The 25,592-nt window shown below is 40.3% G+C and overlaps 1 long non-coding RNA gene across 2 annotated transcripts in view; it reads left to right on the forward strand.

Annotated features, from left to right (window-relative positions):
* The window catches only part of LOC120514162, a 35,143-nt gene extending 11,420 nt beyond the window's left edge, over nt 1–23,723 (forward strand). For both annotated transcript variants that reach the window (XR_005630417.1, XR_005630418.1), the window contains exons 3-5: nt 8,801–8,915; nt 10,120–10,212; nt 21,192–23,723. This is a non-coding gene — a long non-coding RNA (uncharacterized LOC120514162). The remainder of the gene's footprint in view (nt 1–8,800; nt 8,916–10,119; nt 10,213–21,191) is intronic.
* Nucleotides 23,724–25,592: the final 1,869 nt, after the last annotated feature.

Raw genomic sequence — 25,592 nt, forward strand, 5'->3', positions numbered from 1 at the left:
GCAGGACAAATGGAGATTGGGGAAGATACTTAAATTATGTGATTATAAGATCACCTGAATAGTGGTACCTGTCTGTCTTTCCTGGTTAAGCATCAGGTGTATGACTGACTACAGTGAAAAGATACATATTTTTGGTTTGTTTCCCTCCAACAGTGTTGCTCTCTCTTGGTCTTTTATGGAGCAGCCCTCGTCTCTGGCTGTATCTGAACCTGGTGCTGGCTGGGAAACAGCAGCTTATTTGTGCCACTTCCAGGCTTCCGTGTTGAGTAGGACTTTAACAAACAGGAAAATACCTTCTGGAGAGATGTGCAGACACTGAAAACTCCTTCCTGCTTCTGGACTAATATATAGTGTTGTGCAAGGAAAATATGAGTGCCGATTTTCTCAGTTTCTGTCAAAGTCCATTAATGTTCTGTTACTGGCTGCAGAGGTGAAACTCATTTGTTTCTTATTGAGAAAGAGAAAACTCAGGTGAAATGGCCTAATGTCAACCCCTGTAATCCTGCAGTGGTGGTTAGCAGATGGGCAGCAAGCAAAAGTCAAAGCAGCTCATGCATAAAGTGGGCTAAATCACAAACCACCAAAGTTGCTGTAAAATCACGGCCAAACATAGCAGTAAAGGACAAATATTTAGGCAGTGTCAGTCAGTCAGCTAATGTATGTATCAGCATATTAGTGAGGAAATCCCCAGAAGCTCTGTGGGAGTTTTTCTTTTTGATCTGCCACCACCTGCCCGGCTGCTGGCACGGCACCGCAGCCACCAGGCAGGCGGGAGCAGCTCCCCTGGGAACCCAACAAGTTGCTCCTTAAGGCAAAAAACCACTTCATTAATGCACAGGCAGACCGAGCAATCAGCAGCAGGTGAGGAGCAAAAGGGAACCAGGCTAGAGACAAGCTTGCCTGCCTGCCCCAGAACGGTGTCAGCAAAGCTCCTTCTCTGCTTGTTAGCAGCAGCAAATGTTCTTTGCTGCTGTCAGACTTGTACGAGCTCCATTCTGCCCACACCAACTCTGGTGCCTCTCCTCATCCTGCTGAGACCCTCAGCCAAGAGCCGCGTTTGACATCTGTGAAGCCTGAAGTCTTGGCTCACATGAACACTAGCATCGGTAGACTCGAGATGTTGTTTTAAGCACCTGACATCTTCCATCTGTCTTCTTTATTTTTAATTATTTCTCGTCTATAGAGTGACCTAATCAAACAAGCTCCCGTCTGATGTCAAGGTTCTTTCTCTGCTTTAATCTCTTCACATTTCTATATAATTTCTTTTTCCTCTGGAACTATCAAAGAATTTTCTTTAACAAGCCCATCAATGAAAAACAAAGTCTGCATTCTTGAATTCTAAGTCACACATAAACCGTAAAGATGCTGTTTGCTCAGTGTTGACAGAAGCAGTCGTCTGCCCTAATTTACCTTCATCGTATGTTTTTATTAGAGCTGTGGGAGCATGCATAAACTCACCAGGGAGACATGCACATTACAGGGCTCTTTTCTTAAACTCTCAGCTCTAATAAAAACACACAGGCTACAGCTCTGTTCTATATTGGACAGCAATACCTCTCTGTTCTGTGTTCTTTTCATATCAGAACAATTGTCTTTGAGAATATTCACTTATTGGAAGTCATCACAACATGAGGGAGGAATGGTCTTTGAGGAGTAATCTTGGGGGCTTGTCTCTTCCTCTGTGTTTTTCTGCTCAGTCCTGCAGAAGACCTTAATGATGCTTTACCTCTAATTCAGGTGTCAAGACTGAAGTCCCTATTTTAACCCAATTATTTTTCGGGTCTTTATGGGGAGAGTGATTCCACTCCACTGCCACTAATGGGCCTCCAACAGTAACTGAAATGGCCATGTTGCTACAGGCTCACATTATTCTAGACAGGATTGCCATCCCCACTGCAAACTTTTCAAGGCCCTACTGATAAGGGCCTTTTTTGAGGCCCAGCTGATCAGTATTGGATATGGATGTATACATCCACATGCATACACATCAAATGGAGACAATCTGAGCTCCACAGTACAGTGGCTATCACTGTGGCTGATTGGGATGCTTCGTATTTAACTTGCAGAAATCACCTAGATTAGAGAAAGGTATCATTTGATCTTCCATTTTTCCACAGATGCTGCCAAATAGTTTTCTAAATCAGTCCCAAATGTGGCCTGGTCTCTGTGTTGGGCCAGTGTGAATATAGTAGTGGTTTTGTTCCTCTTTGCTACCTTTTCTTCCCCCCCCACGCTTCCTCCCAGACTTTGGGGCGAGAGTACTGAGCCCCAGAATATCGCTGGAGTTAGACAAAACAAAGCTCCAATGTATGCTAGATATAATAACCTGCAATGTCTCCCCTGTCATCCCAAATTACTGCAACACACTGTGTTCCCTGCCTGCCTACCTTCCTGCCTGCTGGAGAGCCGTGCTCCCCCCTCCTCAGCTGGGCTGGTGCAGGGTCAGGGTCGGCTCCTTGTTGCCGAAATGTGCCGGCACCGCGCTCCTCTCCCCTCGGGGACCACGGGCAGGTGAGGCGTGCCCTGATCGCCTGCAGGGACCCTCAGCAATCACACACTTCGCAGAAATGTTTGGGCCTTGCTGCAAACTTGCTGCCAGTGAGTCAGGCAGACCAGGTTCCTCAATACCTGCCTTCGGCCTTCTCCCTGGGAGTTAGGGGGAAATTTTTCCTTCCATGCCAGGCTGGCTATGCAAGCCATTTTGGTAACTATCCTGACTATGCATTCAGAAAGCTCTCTGCTGTCATGAGGAGATAGGTCTTTGGCAAGAAATGTCATGAGCTGATTGCTTTCTTACTGAAGTTCATTGTAAGTCTTTTACCTTACTTGTGTGTTCTGGTGGTTGTTGAGAAACAATTACAGTCCAAATAAATACTGTCCTGGCTCTTCTGTGCAAGGCAAACATTGCTGCAGCCTCAGGTGCCTGTAAGAGCTGATGTGCTGTTTCAGCCTTAGAGTTTACAGTCCTCAAAAAAGTCAGGTCCATTGAGACAGTCTTTGCAGGAGGTCTTTGAAGAATCATCTCAAACATGGAGGAACAGCTTAGAAAGCCCTTGATAAACTGTGCAGCACATGCCAACAGCCAAGTCACTACAAGTACTTGAAGGTAGACTCTTCCATTCTATTTGGTGGACCAAATAGAATAAAATGCTTTCCAGGACCACATAGTGAGGGAATCCACGCCTACCCCGTTATTGCAGTGCCTGAAAGAGGGTTGAGTGTACACAGTGACCCATCTGTAATCTCTCCTGTTGTATTCATGGGCACAGCTGAAAGATAAAGATGAAGAACTCAGATTTAGGGTAAATCAATGAAGATATGGGCCAAAGTGGTAAAAGAGATGTTCTCCCATAAATCAGTGAATTGCAATATAACACGTATTTTTTTCTCCACCTATCCCCTCATACACTGCATACTGCATCCATCAGAGGGCTGAAGCCTCAAAGAGCTCTGAGATTGTGTACGTGATGTTTTTAATCAGTGATGTTTTGGGCTCTATTTCACTTACTGCTGCCTTGCTCTTACATCTTCTTGTCTTTTTTCAGAAAGTTAATGATAGAAGGGATTTTATTTTGTAGGATGCCCTTTGCTATCCTTTTCACATAATTTTTCTTCTCTTTGCCTGATTGAAAAAATCAGTAAACATGGCAGAATCCCAAAGGTATGATCTGACACAGAGCCAGGGAAGACCCACCCTCCCAGCAAACCAGATTTTTTACAGCTCTTTCTTGAAGCATAAGTATATGAATTTGGAACTCTAAGGGATCAAAAGGGCTTGTTTTGGTTTTATTTGGTTTGCACAATGTAATTTTTTGCTTGCAGCAACAGGTATTTAATGATGATCATGGCAGAAGTAATTCCTATGTCAAGCAGACTCCTGCCAGACACTAGGAAAAAATTTCCTGTTTAATTTTGCTTTGTTTTGTGTATAGGAATGATTGAGTACTGTCAAAGGTGATGGAAGGACAACATCATTTAAAAGTGCATTTGCACACTGTTAACAAAGGTCTTTCAGTGCAATTCAACCTGTGTTGTTGCCACTCTACCTAAGATTTCAGTCCAGGATCAGTGGCCAAAACCATCCCAAGGAAAATACCTCCCAGTGGTGACAGTGTGAGGATAGTCACTGCCACACTCATATCAGTGGGATTTCATATAATTTCAAAGACATTTTTCCATCTTTGCAGTAGTGGTTTGTGAAACAAATGAGGTCCTGTGAGTGAAAACATCAGTCTGTGTGTGACCTTCATACACAGAAGTATAAAATAACAAATCCAGCATCACAATAAGCCAACAGTGCAGAGCACACAGATAGAAGCAGACAAAATAAATTAAAACAATGTTGATGTCTACTGTATTCCTAAGTATCTCAGAGGATATGAAAAGTCTCCATACATTTTCATTTTTCTAGTTGCTTATAGTCAGATTTTTTACAAGCCCAGAACCTACTTTTCAGATGTTTTCCCTGTCATTAGTAACAAATTAAGGGAAGGATGACAGTAACTTAAGTAACTAATTGAGTGGTAGTTTGATCATAAGTTAGATGGCAAAGGTATTTTTGTTGTTGTTTTCAGTAATAATTTTTGCTCTTTTTTGTGCCCTTTAATTTAAGATTAAAACCGCTTTTCTAAACAACCACCTTAGAACAAAAAAAAAATCTTAGAAAAGGAAGTAGATGAATACTAGTTTCAGGATGTTTTTATTAGAATAGTTTTAGAAGAAATTGTTAGTGAAATATTGTTCTTGTAACTCAGTTTTCCTTACTACTGAGGAAAATCAGAAGCAGAAAAGGAGGTGGTTTCTGGTCACACCACAAGCCTACAGAATTAGGGCTCAGTCTGACTGTTTAAACTCGTAAAATGAGTATAATGGTGTAATGGTGTAATTCAGGGCACTCACCCCAGTGGGCTGGAAATTGCCCCAGCCCTTTCAGCCAGGCTCCCTCTAACCAGATGTGCCAGCCAGTGTCCCGACCTCCCGTCCCCCTGTCCCACATTTCAGTACCTGTGTCCCCAGTGCCGACAGGAGGGAGCTGACACAACTCAGCCACAACAGAGCCATGCCAGAAGAGACTTCTGTATTCCAGAGATTGATGTGTTTTATAGAAATGCCTTTCCATGTAAATTCTAGCAGTGACACACTGAGCTCAACAGATTTAACCCAGGAAAGTATTTGAACTGTGCATGTAAAATAGAAAAAGCAGAAATGAAAAACCAGAGTGGTTTGGTTACATTTGGATTCTTTTTGTTTTTGTTTTACTGTTTTATATGCTCAGTTCACAGTTTCTGGAAGTTTGAATGACTCTGCCATGGGAAGAGGACCCAGCAGGGGCAGAAACTAGGCACCTTTGTGTACCTGGTCCCATGTTTTCACCTAATGCATTTGTGACATCTGACATATAGAAATACACAGCCAGCCAGCTGTGAAGGCACCATCACAAGAATATTTTTGCTTTCAGTGTTTATTGCACACCCTTCCAACATCTTGGGCACCTTAAACAAAAGTTATAAAACTACTACTGCTACACAAATAAGACAAAACTTTAAAATGGGGATAAAGTAGGGTGCTGCCATAGCAATTCAACCAGCTGGAATATTTTCTCTCTGCAATGAAATGGGCCTCTCCTGTTGCCACACTTAACAAAGAGCAGATTAATAAGTGGCTCAGTGCAGAGTGTCCATCTCACTGTAAGAAACTCCTTTGTAGCCTGCTTCGTGGGGACCAAAACATAGACTATGCCTGGAAGTTGCTTACAAAATTTCTCTCAGTCTGACCTGAAGATCAGGTTGTTTCCAGCCTTAGCAGCCCCTTGGAATCAGCTGTTCCCATTCCTGTGCTGCCCAGAGCAGTGAGAGTGTCCTGGGGTGGCTGCTGGACCACTGCAACCCCTGGGCTCACCCCAGGGAACAGGGACAGAGGGGCTGCAGGGACTGGAGCTGCTCAGCCAAATGACCCGATTTTTATTTGTTAGATATTCTCTTTATGCCATGCTGTTTCTTATGTTTTTGGAGGTATCCTTGTTGTTGAAAATGTGCTGTGATTAATGAAAGTGCTGGAGCAGATCCTGCAGGGCCTCTCCCTTCCTGGTGAGGGCACAAAGGCCCGGCCGCTCTCGCCGGTGCAGCCGTGGCACTGGAACCACTGTGAGGAGCCAGCACAGGAGGGGTTAAATGGCTTCTGCCATGGATTTTCCTAACGAGGGGTTGTGCCTGTGGGAGCTTGTAACTCAGCTGGTGTGCACCCACATCACTGGGGCTGTGGGAGCCGCCTCTGCCACCAGGGCTGAGATTACAGGGCAGTTTCCTCCCCGGCCTTGTGACCATGCACACACACGTGCACGTCTCCAAAATAACCCACTCTGGGGCATGAGGGGTTTTCTGGTGAATTTGCTACAGGACAGAATGTGCAGCAAAATCTTTTGAGCTTTTCAGGGTTATGAGAGGATAGCAATGATGTGCTTCCCATTAGTCAAAAAATTCCAGCCTCCCTCTATTCCAGTGACAAAAATTACAGCTGTAGTGAGTCACTTGGTGTGCCTCTTCCCAAGCCTTCACTTCTCCATTCATCCATCTCTTTCCAGAAGGCATTGCTTTCATTTCTCTCACTGCAAAGGAAAAAAACTATTGCCCTCTGCTCTCTCTCCCTTCTAATCAAACCTGTTCTTCCTTTCCCTAGAAAATGCTTGCTCCTAATTTTCCCCTCAATCCTTTTAATGCAGCTGCTTCTCTTCTTGGACCAAACAAATGAGTGGAATTTGGCCCTATGTTGACCACCTAGACAGGATCCCAAACTCAGGGTTCACAGGGAAGTCCCTCTGAGGATTTCAGTGCAAAAGGCACTCTTTTATTCTCTCCCACGCCATTGTAAGCAAAGGGCTGAATTACCCAGTTACAACAATATTTCAGCCCCAGTGGTCCCACGGTTTCCATGAAGCATTGGCTGGAGTATCCCTGAGTATCCCACTCCTTTTCTAAGGCCCCTACACTGGTTATTGTTTTCTTCCATTACCATGATATTTTCATTCAAAGAAGTCAAACCCTCTGTCTTCACTATGTCTGTCACTCACATGAGCAGAGTTGGCTCATCTGGACCTCAGGGAAAGATCTGATCATGTTACTTTTTTGGTATCTTCTTCTGTTAATTTTGTCTTCTGCACTTAAGGCTGCATGAAGACATCTGACATTTTGAAGCAATCTCTATAATATCCCTAAATTAAACACTCTGTCTTGTTTGTTAGCTTGGTTTATCTTTGCCATCATGTACCATGAAGCTGCAAGCTCTACGTCTTTTCAGAAAACAAACATGACTGACAGCAATCCTTATACAGAGAAGCTGAAGCAAACCATGCTTTGAAGGATTTTCTGTTGGGATTCATAATAGCATGGAGTTAAAAGAGAGAAAATAGGTTCCTTGGAGCATAAGATCGTAAAATGCTAATTTCAGTGACACAGTGGTGGACTGAGTAAATATAGAAAGGATTTATTATGAAGTTCTTTAGTGTTGTTGGCACTAACAGCAAATTGCTGGGCAACATTATATTGCCAAAATCCAGGAAATAGCACAAACATTGAACCACTGTATTTTCAATGACAATAATGACTGAAGCTTTGGTATTGGTTGGCATCCCCACAAAAGGCACATGTTGGCATGTTCAGGAATGTAAATGATAGATCTGCTGCTTGAAGTTTATAATTATTTAATCAAACCCAGACTGCAGAACCTGGAGGGACACCGTGTATCCTTAAAGGAGAAGAAAGAGGGAGAAAGAGAGAGAGAGAGAGAAAGAAAGGAAAGTCATACTTTGCAAATGACGGAATGTATTGGTGCTCTGGGTGTGCCCACCAGGCATCTGGGACTGCTGCAGAGTTTGTGGGTGATCTTTCCTGCTCACCACATCACCATGTATTTAAGTAGCCCTCCAGAAAACAAATTGCCGACAATCTCTTTTATGTGCTGATGGAAGTCAGATCAATTATCTCCATTTCCTTTCATGGAAGAAAGAAAATCTACAGATCAGGACAGGAAACCACTCATTTGATGAACTATTTCTACACTACTGTACACAGACACACAACCTCCCTCCTTCCCTCCTGCAGACAGACACGCACAGAGCTGCAAGGCCTCTCTCTTCTAGACACACACAGAGAGGCACGTTATTTTCAGCTCACATTTCACGTTTAGATTACTATTATGGAATTTCAAGAAGACTTATTTTGTTTCCATTTCTTGCTTAAAAAAAAAGAAAGAAAGAAAAAAAAAGAGATAATGAACATTCCGTTTTGAGAAATAAATCTCCCTGCACTCTGTGTTCTGGCTGTAAGAGCCTGAGTAGCAGAGCTCTTCTATGTTCCCAGCCCAGGCTTTTCTGCCGACTCAGTTTTCAATTTAGTCCTAGCGTGATGGAAAAAGAAAAAAGTCTTTCAAAAGCAGTAATTGTGTCTTTCTGGGGAGAGAGAACAAATTACTAAATCAAATTAGCATTACATTTCATTCCTAGACCCTAGGAGATTCAAGGATTTACATAATATACTTTCTTAAATTACGTTGTTAGTGTAAACATTAAGATTCTGCACAAAATCCCTGAGAAGTGTTGCAGCGTTAGCTGATGTCATCATGCAATGTTTAAAAAAAAGAAAAAAAGGGAAGAAGTGCCTTAGCTCTACATATAAACACATGATTGCACTATTTTTAAAAATAAAGTTCAGGATTTAATTATATTCTGAATAATATAATGTCATTAATCCATTCTCTCTGTATGTTAGGAATACTTAAATTGTTTTTTCCTTTTCTGTCTTCACAGATGAAAATATTTGCTGTAGGGTATTCCTGGCTGTTGAATATGAAATCCAGGCCCCACGTAAGGCTGTGGAAGAGTTACTATGGACTTCTATGGGGTCATCATTTGACGCCAAAAGGTGATTTTTTGACCGTAATTGACTTACATCAATAAGGGTTCTCAATATTACTCCATTTCACACACCAGATTTTAATTTCTAGTGATCTTCTTCTTATTCATGTCACCAAGTGCTCTGTAATTCTCTCAGACTTCATTGATTTCTTTGTTACAACACTAATTTAGGGCCAAGTTTCTATGTGGGGCTCCACAGCCCATTACTCCCCCATGGCAGCTGTGCTCTCACAGGCTGCCACAACCAGCCAGTGGCACCAGGCTGCTCCCAGCTCAAGTTTTAAAATTCACTCTGACAAAAAAACCCAAAAACACTGCAGCGATCGAAATAAAGTGAGAAAAAATGACTTCCAAGTCTGGAGCATGTGCATTGGATAATTAATCAGAGTATAGTGTAGAGAATATTATTGTTAATTTTTTACATTTCAGGTTCACCAGAGCTGCAAATTGTAACAAGGGAGACAAACAAAAATTGCATTTGTCTCCTAAGACCGTATAAAGGATAGTCAGTACTGTTGTGGTTGTTGGATTAGAAATACCCATTTGAGGAGCTAAGCCACAACGGCATAAAGAAATACACAACTTATATTTAATTCTTTGTAGTTTAAAGATGACTTGAAAAGCAGTACAAAACAAAGAGAGCATTGAAACATAGACGAGTCAAAAAGCTTCATAATCTTAAAAAAGCCCCACATTTACTGTGGGGCTGGGTTTTTACATTGGGCTGTGCAGTTCTGTCAATCCTAGAATGCTCTGTTTGTGTTTTTTGTGTTTCATACAACAAATGCTCCCCAGAAATTTGTGCAATGATATGTAATATATTCAGGAAAACTAATTACTGAAACAGAGTAAAAAGGAAAGTTATCTCAAAAGCCAGAGGGATAGGAACATTTTATATAATGAGAGCTCACAGTCGACACACAATTTTTTATTTAATCTATCCATGCATAGAAGCCTATTATTTAAAAAGAAGTAATAATTGGAAGAATAAATTCAGCAGCTGAAAGACATACAAAATTATGCAAATTGTGAAACATAGAGTCAAAGTTGCAGGCATTTTAAAACTTCTTTACTAACATTAATTATGAAGAGTGCATTTAGAGTGCTAGCATATTATGCTGCCTTCTACTTCCTGGCAAATGGGCATTTATATTAAAAAAAGAATTAGGAAAAAATGGACAATGACCCCTTCTTCCTGTCTTTTCTTTTAGGTTTCTTTTCTTGACAAGGAATGTGACATTTGCATTTAAATTTCCTGGGGTTCATCTGTTTGTCAGCACCAAGGCCATCTCTGTGATTTACAGGTTTTGCCTTTAATGATTTTCTCAAACAAAATGAAAAATGTTCTTTTTAAGTTCTCCTTTTGAAATCTCCAGTACTAACATCAGATTTTAAATTGAATACATGACAAATTAAAGGTGTGCATTGATTTTTCAATTCAGAGTTCTTTTGGAAAATAAATTAATTATTTATAAAAACCGAAATAAACTGAAACAGGATCACTTGGGAAAGCCTTCACTCACTGAGTAATTTGTAAGGATCAGCTGGACAGGTGAAGGAATATTTGCAATATCTGTCTATACTCATATGAAAGACATAACCTATGCACTTTTTTTCACTGTTTCGCAGAATATTTCGTTTCCTGCTAAATATTCTGGGTGTGCTGCTTATCTGCTGTCCTTTCTCAAAGCCTGAATTTTCAAGTGAGGCAGATCCACTACCCAGATCCTAATCCTCTCTGCAGCTGACCCCAAATGCAGTGAAATCAAGGGCAGATCTTGTGTGAAGCTCAGAGATGCCTCCTGCTCATGCAGGCACTGCTTCCCTGACACCAAGGGAGCCACATCACTCCAGAGGATAACACTGCACAGAGGGTGGTGTTACCTGGCTTTTCAAAACTGCCTCTGTTTCTCAACATGCACAATTCTCAGTATTTGAATCATGTAGAACATATATTTTGCATATCAATAGGTTCATTGCTGATAATATATCAGACTGTATCCCCACTGCTGAAGACACTCCTTAGGTAGCACTATTTAAGAATTAACGCAAATCCAGAGAACCTGGGTTTAGTTATTAGCTCACTTTTGTTCCAAAAATGTATTTCCAACCCAACACTTCCTTTTTTCTTTCTTACATTTCCCTAATGCTATATTTCCCAAATGCTATTGCAGTCTGTGCCATAGGACAGACAAGGTCAGGATCATGGGCTGCTTTTTATCAAAAGAGGTGCAGACATGCCTTTGGTGGAAAGGGTGTGAGCATTGGGCAACACAAACAGGCTCTTTTACTTTGGCCAAACCATGCAGATGCCCCTGGCATGGCCTTTGGAAATGTCTCAAATACAGAGTACAATTAAAAGGGCAGTACTGCTCTGATTGCTTATTGGAAATGCTTTGCTACCTGCTTGGAATGAGCCCTGTTAATAAATTGAGTGACACTTAATGAACCACTTTGCCCTTGGAGGTTTTGGCTATGCTCTTGCTCTGCAAGGTAGCATTGTGTGGAGCTGAGCAACCCAACACTGGAGTGCCCAGGCTATCTGGAAATACACAGAACCCTGGGAGGATAGATTTATGCCTGGGAGGACAGGATGTGCAAAGTATTCAAAAATCTTGTAAGGTTGCTGTTAAAGCTAGAAAAATACCAAAATTGTTGTTGAAGTCCTATTTAAATTCTATTCTGCATTGTTTTCCATTATGCTTGAAAACCTGGTAATAGTTTAGCAGCCTATCTAAGAAAAAAAATACTTTTCTGCAAGTGGGACTACTGGCAAGATTAGAGCAGCTGGGTGTCTATTACCCTAAGCTACATTGTACAGAGCTAAAATGGATCTTCGTACAGAAAGCTAATCAAGGTGGAAGAGAAAAATTGGATTCATTAACAATCTCTGTCACTGAAAAGTCAAACCATTTTTCACTCTTTAGTTGAGTCCAATTACAGAGATAGTGCTAGAAATTGTTTTTCTGTGACAGAGAGCTTTGACAGTGGTTTTTCTTCTTTGGCATTTTTCTTATTGCTCACTCACATTGCACCCATTGCTGAGTGGAGATTAACACCTGTTCCTGTTTTAACAGAAAATGATGGATGGTGCCATTACTGGCACAACTCTCTGTGAACAAAATTAACGTTGCATGCATTAACTTTGTAGTTACAGCAATTACCACAATTACTTTTAAATCACAGCTTGCACAGGCCTTGCACCAAAGCTGAAAAACTGTGGATAGCCATTCTCCCATTTTCTTGGAGAGGGTTGCAGGCAAAATGCAAGTTTTGTCCGTGCCTCCCTTGAGCCAAGGGAAAGCTAGCTCTGCCTCTTTTTGCCCTCTCAGCTAGCAATTTTCATAACACTCCTCGTAAATACATATAAGGTTCTCACATTTCATTTTATAGCTACATTTGACTCAAATATGAAATGGATTTTTCTAAAGCCAGAGTTAAATCTCTAGTGCTTATCTGGGTTTTTGAAACCTGACCCATGTGGCTAAATTCATGGGCACAGTTGCATTTTGACTTTAGATATATGTATCAGTGGTACCACTCAATATTATTCACCTCACCTAGTGTTGGCTGGTGGAGGTTTGAGTTCCAGGCTAAGCTGCTCATCAAGGTTCCCTCTAGAGCCATTGGGGATCAAGACATGTCACTGCAGCACAGACATACTGCTGGCACTCACGGGAGCAGTTGCCATTCAGAAGTACCTATTTCCTTCCTGGACTATAGAGGGAGCCAAGACAATTGGCTTGGATCAGGAGTCCAGCTGTTATTTAGGATTTAATTCACATCCATCCGATGAGGAGAAGGAAAATTGCCATCCCCAGACAGTAACTTACTGCCTTTGAGCTGGACAAGCCAGGTAAGCAGCTGTTTGTCCCACAAAGGCATCTTCTGCTGGATAAACTTCTTTAGTAAGGTAGTGAAGTCCCTGAAAGTATCTTTTCTTTTTCTCTTGTTAGTAGGCTGAGCTCCTTAAAGTGAGATGTACGAAACTCTCAACTCATGCTTTCTGAAATGTGATACTTAAAAATGCAGTTGTAAAGAGATCTAATAGTCTTTTAGATTATTAAATCTATAGCTGATAAAAACATTAATAACAATTCTCTTTTCTGCAGCTAACTCAATGAAACTCAATGTCCTTTCTTTTTTTTTTGTAGTGAGACCAGAAAAGTATCTATCTTTGAGATTTAATCTGGTATAAAATGTTCTCTAAAACATTTTAACATTTTACATAAAATCTGTTCTCACAAATATATATTTTCCAGAAAGAAAAAACCAAAACAATTTCCATATCACATTTCAACTAATTATCCCCATTCACACAAACCAACCCTTATATCTTCCTGTTGACAGCACTGTTTTCTTTTCTTTTCTTCTCTTTTTTCTCTAGTACATTTGTAGCATGTGGATCAAAGGTTTATGGATTCTTGTCTTTTCTTGAACCCACAAGCAAAGTAGCAACACGGCCAAGTTTTAAAAGTTTGCAAATCATTAAGAAACAAAACAGACAAAACACATGGTGTTCCCAAGAGACTTGAGACATGAAAGCATCTGTGTTGTGATGAACGTACACAAAATCTGTTGGGACTAGACTTAGTTGTTTAGCAGGGCTTGGAATGCACTATGATTCAGTTCTCCTGTTGCAACTTTCAGGGATCAGTCTATATATTTTGCCACAAATCCCCCAAATGCTCTCTCTGCAATGGAATTGAACCTGTCCATTACTCTGGACTGAACCTCAAATGTTTGGACATTGATCTCCATCCAGATTTTAAGTACCTGTCTCATAATATGTCTTCTACTTGAAGTTCTGCAGAATTTTCCTAGGTTTTAGTTTCTTTACAAGCTTTATATGAAAAACTCTGCTTATTGGAGTTAGGGGGGCTTTGGCACTGCTTTCAGGATTTCCTGTTGCTATTTCCTTGCCGTGGCCTCTGATGACAGACTGTTCCTGGTCTTTCCTCTGTCTCTGCCTGGCACTGGTTAGCCTGGCTGCACACAGGAGCAGTGTCAGGCAGGAAGCTGAACGTGCTACTTCATGCTGGTGTTGCCCTCGCTTGCCACTCTGCCCATAAACTGTTTTTGTCAGTGCCAGTCCTTTAATCAGACTACACTGAGGGACTAAGCCAAATGTCTTATGCAAGTCTTACACCTGTGTAGTTGCATTCACCAAAATGTTTGGCAAGACTTACCTTTCCATATAGCCATCCTGACTGGCACCAATTGTACTGTCATAATTTAATTTTATACCAATTGAAGCCCTTATCAGCTTTTCCATTTTTTTGGTTAGGACTGATGCCAGAATAACTGACCTGTAATTACTGTGATTCTTCTGCTTCCTCACTTTGGCTTCTGGCAGCATTGCATATTTCTACTGTTCCCTAAGAACCTTTGGATTTATAGTACATGGAAACATTGATATAAAAATATTCACCTCTAATAGAAGAATTTTAACAGTGGTTTCTCAGACAATGCAATGCAAGGGAGTTTATTATCTTTGGGCCACTGTTTGTATCATCTTTTTTTGTCTTCAAATTCTAAGCAGTAGAGTATGCATGTATCTGCATGTGTCTATTACAATATATATTTTTCTGTCTTATCTATAGTATTAATAACACTTCTGTTTTAAACAATTCTTGTAATCTGTTCATACCATCTTAATGAATTACAAGACAGACAATATGCTCTTGAAGACACTTCCTATTTTTCTTAGCAACATGTATTTGCCTAGGTTTGTTTGTCATGTCTGTATTTCCTTCATTGCTGATTTAAAGTACCACTGTTTAATTTGATAAATGGATATGTACATCTCTACAAGCCAGAGAAGGTTTTCCGTGTTATGCAGCAATTCCGTGGTATGTTTTGGTGTTTTCTGCTGAAAAAGGGAAACATAATCACAAACATTGCTCATATGTAATCAAAGGATCAGAAAAGATGTTCTCACTGAATTTAATCCATTCTGTGCTGAATGGTGTTATTTTACAGCCCAGAGCATTTATTCTAGTGTATTCCAGTGAAGACATAATAAGAACAATAAAATAAGATACCCTCCACTGAAACCCCTCTTTTTTTTTTCCTTTTCCATTGTCCTTTTCTTCCCTGTGTTTAAACATAATTTGTTTAGCAATCCTACTTGTTCTTCTAAACTCCTTCACTTTCCTTCAAATGGTCAGTATACATCTGTCACTGCACCAATGCACACCAACAAAGCAGCTTGAATCTTCCCAATGAGATCCTGACAGCTGAAACCTGCATTCTCAATTTACAGGGGTTTGGATCTCTTCTGTTTACTGTAGTTTCACAAGAGAATTATATTTTATAAACACCTGGTAATTTAATTAAAATAAGGAGCTGGACTTTTAACAAGAGAGTGGGGTTTTTTTAAGGTATGGCATTCAGAAATAAAACAGATGTTTATTGTGCTTTTTAAGTGTCCAGGAGATCTTGTCAAAGTTGTCTGGCTTGTAGAGTTATTTTTATGTTATATCTAAGTGTATATTATTCTTTGGTTTAATGTATTAATACACGTATATTATTTCATAAATGAGTTTTGTTTTCTTATTATGGAGCAGTACTTTTGGTAATTGCCCAAAGCTCTGCATGTAAATGTGCTCTACAAAGGTGTTTGGATTAAAGATGTCTGGCTGCAGCTTCATTAAACAAACTGCTAATTAATCTCAAATATTATCTAGGATGCCAAAGGCTTTTCCTTTGTAGACAATGAGGGTTTATCTGTGGAATCTCCAGCCACTGGGGCTTTCTCCCCTCCTGTATATGCCAAGCCCTTGGAGTTTTTCCCCATACAGAGCACTGGCCATAGTGGTGCAAGTGCATCCAAGCACTAAAGCCTTCCCCTGCAACTTTGAGCTGCCAGATCATGTTCCCCACCTGGACTGAACTCCTGTCCTCACAGTGTGGAATGCAGATCTCAACTTTAAAGATGCATCAAGGAGAAACACATGATCAGCTTGTCTCTTAGGACATCAGGCTTTTTAAGCATTATTCTTAAAAAAGAACATTTGTTAAGAAGGCAAAACTCCAGGTATGGTAGCCATTCCCACAAATTTTTTCCCATTAAATCCTGCAGAGTTCACCAGTTCCTGATCTCGTCTCCACTCTTACTACTGCGTAAGGATGATGGACAAAACCAAGAGGGATCAGTCCTTAAAACCACTCAGAAGACACAGTTTAGGGCTAGACTAATCATCTAGTGTACTAGTCTCACTCTTAGTCACATCCTGACCCTGGTTTTGCAAGACAGTTGACTTCAATAATGCTCTAACCAAGGAAATGACATCTTGAATTTTGACCCATTTTTCTTTATTACGTCATCTCTGCTCTCTTTAATCTGTTTTGTCTCAGAGTATGTCTGCTCCTTTTGCATCAGCTACTGAGTCCCACCTGCAGCTTTACTTCAGCTTTTGTTTGCCTCTGATCTTTTTCTCATTCTTCTGATGAACATACCAAAAGGTGGTAAAAAAGTATTTTTTCTGGAATAAGCATGAATAACATAAGAAGGAATATAATACTTCTTTCTGTCTCCTCTGATTACAAAAGCAAACAAATAGAAAAAGTTATGGAGCACTAGTGGAGGAAAAAGGACAATTACAAGTGAGCCTAAATTTAGAATTGTGAGTTTGAGCCAAAGCCCTCTGAGGACCATGAGAGTCTTTCCACCCACTTCAAAAGGATGTGGAGCACACCTCATCCTACCTCACTGCTCAGCACAGCTTTGGATAAGAACTGTGTTAACAACCCAGAGAAACATTCTTGAAGGTTAAACCCAGCTTATTTTCAAAGGGAAAGTTTGACAAATTTTGCCAGACTCTGGACCTTAATTAAAACACTGGAACATTTCAAAGTGATAACTATGTTAAGACCTTTTTCTTCCATATTCCTTCTTGGGTGGATCAAGTAAAGTAAAGGAAAAAAGACCGTCTCTGCTGGAAGTTTTTCTTCCATTCAGATGCCTACCCACACCCCAGTCACAGAGAGGAAAAAGGATTGCTTTGACCTCCTCAATATCTTATGCAGACCTAAAATTATTTATACATGTTGCCCTGTTATTACACAAAGAACACGTCTGCTGTGTTTAAAAAAATATTATTGCCAGTCGTACTGCTCCTGTGATGATCTTGTGTATCAGAACTATATTTAGAAGAACCTTCTGCTACAAATAAATGCAAAATGAGTAAGTATGTAATTACAGTTTAAATCTAATTTAGTGAAAAATTGGTTACTCTGACCTACTATAAAGATTTCAGGTCTATTCATGCTCCCCTTTTGACAGGACCAGCCAGATCTATTCTGCACCACTTGTAAGGTGGAGGTGGTGGTGTTCCTTTGATGTCATTGGGTACTTGGGGTCAAGACAATTGGAATTTTCTGCTTTCATGAAAATATTTTTTTTTAAATAAAAAACTGTGAAGGGTTGTTGTGCTCCAAAGCAATGACCATTTCCCAATGTTTCTGAGTATATGGATGCCATGGAAGAATCCTGGCTGGAAAGCAAAGCCCCATGGCACTGCCAAAGCACAATGTGCACCTGGGGGTCCAGAAAGCATCAAGGGAGGTGATCTGGGTCATACTGGCTGAGCTTCTTCTGCCATAGCCAGGTTTCCTCTCCAAAGTCCTAAGCCTGTGTGTGCTGGGTTTGTGTTCCCTGAATGCAGGTCTGATGGGCCACCTGGGAGCCCTGGGCAGGTTCATGCTTCAGCTTTTGCCTCTTTCAGTACTGCATGCCATTTCCTGTGTTCTTGAACTTTGTTGTGAGACATGTGCATGAATCTTGCAGATAGCAATTTACATAAATGTAGATTTTTAAACTTAAAAAAAAAGAAACTTGAACGTAGACATGTACTTAACTATATATTTGGAACTATTTTCTAGCACTGAGCTAAATTTTCAAGTATTTCTCTCTGTTTAGATTCCCTTTATCCCATGTGCAGTTTCATTATTTTCTTGAATCAGGAAACCAAAAGAAATAACAAGGGTAATTTAAATTTACATAAATGTAGATTTTTATACTTAAAAAAAAAAAACTTGAACATAAACATGTACTTAACTATATATTTGGAACTATTTTCTAGCACTGAGCTAAATTTTCAAGTATTTCTCTCTGTTTAGATTCCCTTTATCCCATGTGCAGTTTCATTATTTTCTTGAATCAGGAAACCAAAAGAAATAACAAGGGTAATTTTTTTCTCATCTGACTTTATAGCATCATCTGATAAAATGGAAATTTCTACTCCAGATAATCCGTACAAAAAATGAACCATTTGCCAGAATCCCTAGTGTGCCTGTAAAATACTTAACAGAAGGCTTGTTTTGACAAAAGGATATCACCCCTAATTGTCAAATCCATTCTAAACAAAGGTGGGAGAAGATGGGCTGGTACTGTTTTTTGTCAGCCGTCAGAGCTTTGGGAACTTCATTGTGAACCATCAAATCTAATTTTGAATTTTTTGTCTTATCAGTCACAGTTTCATGGATTTCATTATTTGCATGGGTTGCTTTTTTCTCAACACTTTAAACATAATGTTTGACTGGTGGTGAAGCTGGATGTGACAGGACAGTTTTTGGAAGAGAAGGGCTGATCTGATCCCCACCAGGTGTGTGCAGGCCTGGACCAGCCCCTGCTGGACAGGGACAGGGCTGGGCAGCAGTGACACTCCTGACAGAAAGGTCCAGAACCAACAGCCAGGTACAGCAAAGGTTCTTGGAGTTTTTGAAGTAACATCTGTCAGAAATTATGTTTCTTTACCATGTTACACTACCCACCAGGCATCATCTTCTGTTCTCTTTGTCTCAACTCCTTTACGCTTTGTTTGGAATTCCTTTGAGTCTTGCTTCCCACACTCTTTTATTTCTACAGTACTGGGTTGCTTAGAGGTATTGTCCTCCTTTCTCTAAGGTCTTTGCTCTTTTAACTGGATTTAATGGCATTTGGGCCAGACAGCCAAGAGAAAACTGGATCCTTCCAGCTTAGGGACCAACTTTGTTGGCATTGTAGAACAACCAGACATGGGGATTGTTGAAATAAAGGGAGGCCACACACCCGTCTCTGCCTGGATATTTTAAAGCCTTTATTTTCAAACAACTCTGTTTTTGGAGAAAAGAAAAAACCACAGGATACACTTATGAGGGAAATAATTTCTAAAGCTGTGCCAGATTCCCAGCTCTTTCCTTTGGCCCAGCACTGAGGAGCAATGTTTAGGCTGCCTGCAGAGGACATCTGGTGATCCTGTGGTGCAGGGGAGTCATCATGCTGCTTTAGCCACTTCAGGACATCTGCTCTTTTGAGCTTTTGGAGAGTGATGGGACACAGCCAGAATTTGCAGTATTTTGAAATGGATCTGTCAGCAGAATAGTCCCTGGAGAGTTTTATTCCTGTGGTGTAATTTCAGGTTGGTCTCTGCTGTTTTCAAATCAGCCAGAAAGAACTCAGTGTATCTCCAGCTGAGAACTCAGAGAGGAGTTTTCAACCATCTTTTGCCACCTCTGTGGACTCTGCCCAAAAACTTAGTTTTCAGGCAGGAGAGATCTCTTCTGAACATTGAATAATTTTTTATTTCCAAGAAATGTCTTAGCCAATAATAAGGACAAGAATTGTGTCGCTTTATAGTCAGCAGAAATCCAGAGCTACAGCTCATCCTGTGCTATTGAGAGCACAAGGCAGTTGGTGCTTCTCTGAACTTCCCTGGGCATGAACTCAGTGTGAGATGATTGCAAGTACCTGATGTGCTGGTGATGTTTCTGTCAGAAATGCCAAAGCTCCAACCATCAGCACTTCCCCCTGAACGCTTTTGCCATCTTGTGCTCCACTGTTCTTGGATCCAAAGCATCAAGGACTTGGTTGCATGGAGTTATGCTTTATTTTCTACAAAACACAGGCATAGACTTGGTCTTACTATTCCTACCTGAAGAAAAAAGCAGAGTAAATCAATTGTCAAATCCATTGTGATGGAATCAGAAAGATGCAAATCTACCTGAAAAGTGGGTGGATCATGAATTTGTTGCCTTTTTCCATTCTCTGCTGCCCTCTCTTTTGGTAAAGATGGCCCAACTTTTACCAAGAAAATAGGATAATAAAAAGATAACATAAGATAAATTCATTTGGGATGATATCAAGGGGGATGATACAGAACGTTCTGTACCCTCCCATGCTTTACATAGCAGATGAAGAATTAGAAAATTTATTTTGTCATATTTCTAACAAATTATTCCATTTTGTAATTCTTGTAAGTGCTTAAAACATAATGTGTTAATCAGGATTGATCCCCCAAAAAGTCTGGTGGTTTTGACTTGTAGAAAAATTAGCACCCTTGGAGAACATCCATTCTGTATGGATGAGATGGACTGGAACTTATGGAATGGCATCATCTCTCTTAGCTCTAAACTGAGTTGGTGTGTACAAAAAATTAAAGCTATTTCTGTATTTATAATCTAGAATGCCAGCAAGGGAGTTCTAGGAAAATTGTTAGGAGGATTGCGTCTGACTTTTATGATATCCACTTCACCCTGTCTTAAACAGTAAAAAGTAATTTATTTTTTTAATATGTTTTGATTATAATGCAAAAGACTATATTTTTCCAAATAGGTATTAGGATGTTTTTTGTGCATCCATAAAGGTATAACATTGAAATTAAAAGGACAAACAATTTGAGTAAATGTGAATTCTTCTTCAAGCATTGAGAGGTAAACTAAACTGTGGAATAAGCTGTGGAATACTGACCACTGCCTTCAGAAAAGATTTACGTTGTTTATGCAGTCACTGAATTTTGTTCAGAATCATTTAATCCAGTAGATCTGATCTCCTGCAATCTTCTTTAGATTTAAGCTTCTTTTGCAGGTCTTTTAGGGACAGATACACTTCTACAGACAAAAACTCCAGAATTGTAATCACATTTTAAGACTGCTGGCACCAGTGATATGCATAATTCACAAGTTTCACATTGCAGACATGTTGAGGCAAATGAGCTGTTGCAAACATGTAGCTGGTTACTGTGTACATACAAATCCAGAAGTAAATATTGTTCATACCTCATGCCCAATGCAAAATGCCTTTTTGCTATTGAAACAGAGAGGCAGCATTTTATTACTTCCATGGCCACTTAGAGGTACCAGGGTAATTGGTGGATTTCAGTATTTTTGTCATGATGGAGAAGACCACATATTTTCCTTTCCACAAGACTTAATTTTTAATATACATAAATATAAAGCTATTAGAATTTGAAATAGAAATGCATATTTGAATGAAGTTTCTTTTCTGCTTTCTGTTCCTCAGAATCCAACATCCCTTTCCTGAATTGACTAACAAATGCAGCAGAAGTTTTTGAAGCACTTCTTGTGCAAATCTCCACCACAAAAGAGAAGCAGTCACCTCTCCAGGTCCTGAACTGCCTCAAGGAAAATGGAAACAACATTTACAGGTGAGGTGATGCAAAACTTTTTATATAGGGAACCCTGCATTATTAAAGATCCCTTTGTGTCTCCAGTGCCTGTGAAGGGAGACAAGATGCTGGTTGTTATTCTTTGTCTACTGCTCCTTAGTTCATTACCATTTTTCTGCTTCACAGCATTAACCATTACATGGAGCAACACTCTCCCTGTGCTTCACACATCACAAAGAGCCGCCCATGCTTCTCAGAGATGCTCCTGGCTTTCATGGCAGTGCAGGGCAGCCAGTGGAACAAAAGACTTCAAAGCAGGCAAATTAAGGATGATCTCTAAGATAAACATCTATTATTCAGTATGTCTGAAGTCCATACCTCTTGCTTTGTGTTGCCCAGAGCCTGCTCTTTGTCTGCTGTCAGGTTTTCAGTGTGCCACTGGGGGTGACTGACTTTTCCATTCATTTCTAGGCATAACTATTTTCTCACTATTCAGTCAAGCTTTGTGACATTTGCACGAATTCCACCAGGTCTGAGGAAGAGAAGTATATTGCACATTGCCAGTGAAACAACCCAAGTCACTATTCTAGTATTTCTGCCACACTCCTCTGTTTCTGTCCAAAGTAATCCAAAAGCTTTACCTTTTGCACCTTTAGATAGCCTCAGTGATACCTTTTATACCTATTGATTCACTGTTTCTGGATTTTCCTTTATTTTTCTATTGTATATGTACACTCTTCCTGTTTAACAAAGGAGATGGAAGAAGGAAAAAATAACTGCCTTCAGTCATTCTGCTGGGACTGAAGATGAGGAAGTTTTGGATGTTACATACCAGAGGCATCAGATGGGTGCAAGGAGCATGAAGATGTCATTTATTGAATATGAATGATTGGTATAAAGCACAAGTTTACAGCAGTTATCACTTCAGTGAAGCTCACTTTTGACAAGGCTCAGTGAGAGGAGCAGGGGAACCATTGTTTACCCTTTGGGTTTTTTCCCACTCATAGCAGAAAATGAAAAAAAATAGAGCCCTGTCAAACATAGGAGATCCATCTCATGCAGGGTCTTGAAATATGGCTTTGTTCCAAACTGGAACAAAGCTCCCAAATTTCCAAATATTCAATGAAGAAATTTGTCAGAGAAAAACAATCTAACCCATGTTCACAGAATTAGTTCACTTTGTCAGAACTGAAGGGCTCTGCTTTCACTTTGACTTCCTCATACTTTTTATATAATGCATCTAACCTGATCCTAAATAAAATACCTCATGCAAAACTTTCAACTTCAACACCACTGGAAAATGGCATCATCTGGGGATCCCACTTTGAAAGAAAAGTTACCAAAATCTCCATGGATATCTACTGAGATAGTTGAGAAGTGAATTTCAGTCCTTTATTGGTTTGTACTTGCTCGTGCAGAAAACAAGCCTCCCATCATAAAACACCAAGAAGCAGGGAGGCCACCTGACATACACCCAGCCCTGCCCAGTAATTCCACCCAGCAGTGCCTAAGGAACCCCAGGAAGATGTGAGGAGGGGTCCTCACAGTGTGGGCTCTGTGCCTCCAACCCACCACTCCAGGTCCCAGACCTTTTCAGATGAAGGATGAAGAGTCCTGGCAGACAAGGTTAACAAGTTCCCTTCATGATTTGAATTGTGATGGACTGTAAGCTGGGTTTCTACAGCCTTGGAAGATACTCCTGCACACTAGCTTTGATTTGGAACCAGCAGGAGCAAGGTCAGCAGATGTGCCCAGCCCACACCAGGTGGGGCTTTTATGTGTCCTAGAATATCTATTGGCTATAATGAAATATTTAATGGCTCCATTATCTTTTTTGTAATTATTTCCAGTACCTACCTAGAACATAACCTGGGTGTGTAAGTGGGAATACATGTTTGGAAATGACTGGAGCCAGCCCTGAGAAATGGGCTGAGCTGCCCCTGCTCAGCTGCCACAGTGTTGATCCTGTGGGGCTTGTTGGGTTTTGTTTGTTTAGTAATCAAGCAGGGCCCTTTTTAGTCATTGTGTAATCACTGGGGCACAACTTGCTCACATGTGGTCATGACACAGCTCCCTCACAATCCCTCCCTGCTGAGTACATGAGGTGTGACCTCAGCACAGCCTTGGGGGGCATTGCTCACCCCCTGCTCCATGCTGCTCTTGCAGCTCTGCCAGTGCAGTTTAATCACTGCTGTGGAGCTGTGTGGGAGCTCAAACCACCACATTGCTCAAAGTAACTCGGTGGTAGAGAGTAGACCTCTAAAATGCAAAGCATTAGGGTGGAGAGTTGCTTGACTCCTGCCATTCATTTCTTTTTTACAGAGCATTGATGCACTGAAACTTCCATCACAAGGAACTATCATTAACTAGTGCACATTTATTTGCTTAAGGAGTCTAATAATCAATCATCAAATTTTTCCACTTGTTTTCTGGCATTGTATTTCATCACTTGGTAAAGTATGAAACATTATCATTCTTTACACAATTTTGTTAACGGAATATTTATTTGAAGAACTTTCAATATAAATAAAGATTTTCTACATATATTCCTTTAAAGAGATTTATTTTCATTTCAACTATTTGCTTTCCTATGAAAAATTCATGTGAAAAAATAATCCAGAAATGTAAATGGCATGAAAATGGAATTATCCATCAGATGGAAGGGGTGATCAGTCCAAGCCAGGTATGTGGGTTTGGGTGGGGTACAGCAAATGGCTTCACTGGTTTATATGTTTGGGGGATTTCTCTGCATGCCCCTCTATCCCCACTACTGTGGTTCATTTATTCTTTGGGAAAGAAAAGGAAGGCTGGTATAAATTAGGAATGGTAATGTAAAAGCTTATACCCACTGCATAAAAGATTTTAAAATTATTACAAGCATTAAATTGCCAAACTTTTTTCCATATACTGCCAGTATTAAACATGACATGCCTCCTAGGGTTGGTATAAAGTTTTGTCAACGTTTTTGGCGTACAAGGTCTCAGCCTGGGGTCAATATTTTCTCGACCAAATTTTGTTGTTTCAGTTGCCTTTTTACACTCATATATTGTAACTCAAACATTTTCAAAAAAATGAAATTTGGCAGGCTATTAGTCCATAATGTGGTCTGATGCCTTTGGGTATTTTTTTAAATGTAAATCACTGAGATATTTAAGGTTTGAGGTTTAAGAACTGTGCACACACTTTAACAACTTCTTTTAAAAATATTTAGTATGCATATTTACTACATATGTATCTTATAGAGACTAGAGATTAAACTGGAGATTACTTGCTAAAATGTGCAAACTGCTATCCATGAATAAACATCCTCATGAACCCCTATTGAAAGTTTCTTATTAAAAAAAAAGTTTAAAGCTGCAATAAAAGCAAAGGGAAGTAAGAAGAGGGGAGAAAAAAAATCAACATTTAAATAATTTTAATGATTTAACTTGGCCTCAGAAAATAAAGAAGTCTATTTTTTTTCTCCTGGGATCTAATCCAAAGCCCACTGAGGCCAAAAGAAGGCTTTCCACCTATTCCCATGTGTGCTGGATTTGCTCTCTGCTCTGCTGCTCCCTCACTGTGTTGTATTGATGGACTGAAGCAGCAGCTCCCACAACATCCCCATCCATCTGCCTGATGCAGTGCAGTTTGGGGTCAGCTACTGGTGGCACAGGAACTCTCCTCTGGAGTGTCCTTTCTCTGTATATGTGAATCAGATTTCCACTTTTGCTTTAACATTAATACTTCCCAGTCATTTGTTACAGTGCTCACCCAGAAAAGTGTGGGTGAAAAGATCTGAGAATCCTGCAAAGGCCCAAATGTCCCCATGCCCACATCAGTGTTGTGTCCAACACAACATCCCCAACCCAAGAACCCTAGGTATTGACCTCATTTCAAGTAATTTTTAGCATCAGCCTGGGAACACATTCCCTAATTTTTGTTAGTTGCAAATGACAAGATTTGTGTGATCAACGAGCACTGGCGCCATCGCATGCAATGCTCGTTAGAGTGCAATTCCTGCAGTTCCTGGACAATCTGTTCCTTATGGGGATTTCTGGGAGCTTGGAAACTCTCACTAAGACGCTGGCAACATCAAGCAAACATCTCAGACACATTGTCTTTCTGAACCCGAACTTTTTTAATGGTGGTTAAACATGTTGTCTGCTTTAGTTTCCTGTCTATCTTCATCATAAGCCAGCACCTGTTTCCAATAAATTATACACAGAGCTGTATCAGCAACACCTTGGCAGCAGCTGCCACCCTGAAAAGCAGAATGCCCTGGAGGACAATACACCTGTGAACACATACAGTGT

This window comes from Passer montanus, unplaced genomic scaffold (assembly GCF_014805655.1).
Source record: "Passer montanus isolate IOZ18808 unplaced genomic scaffold, ASM1480565v1 scaffold9, whole genome shotgun sequence".
In the NCBI taxonomy this organism is placed as follows: Eukaryota; Metazoa; Chordata; class Aves; order Passeriformes; family Passeridae; genus Passer; species Passer montanus.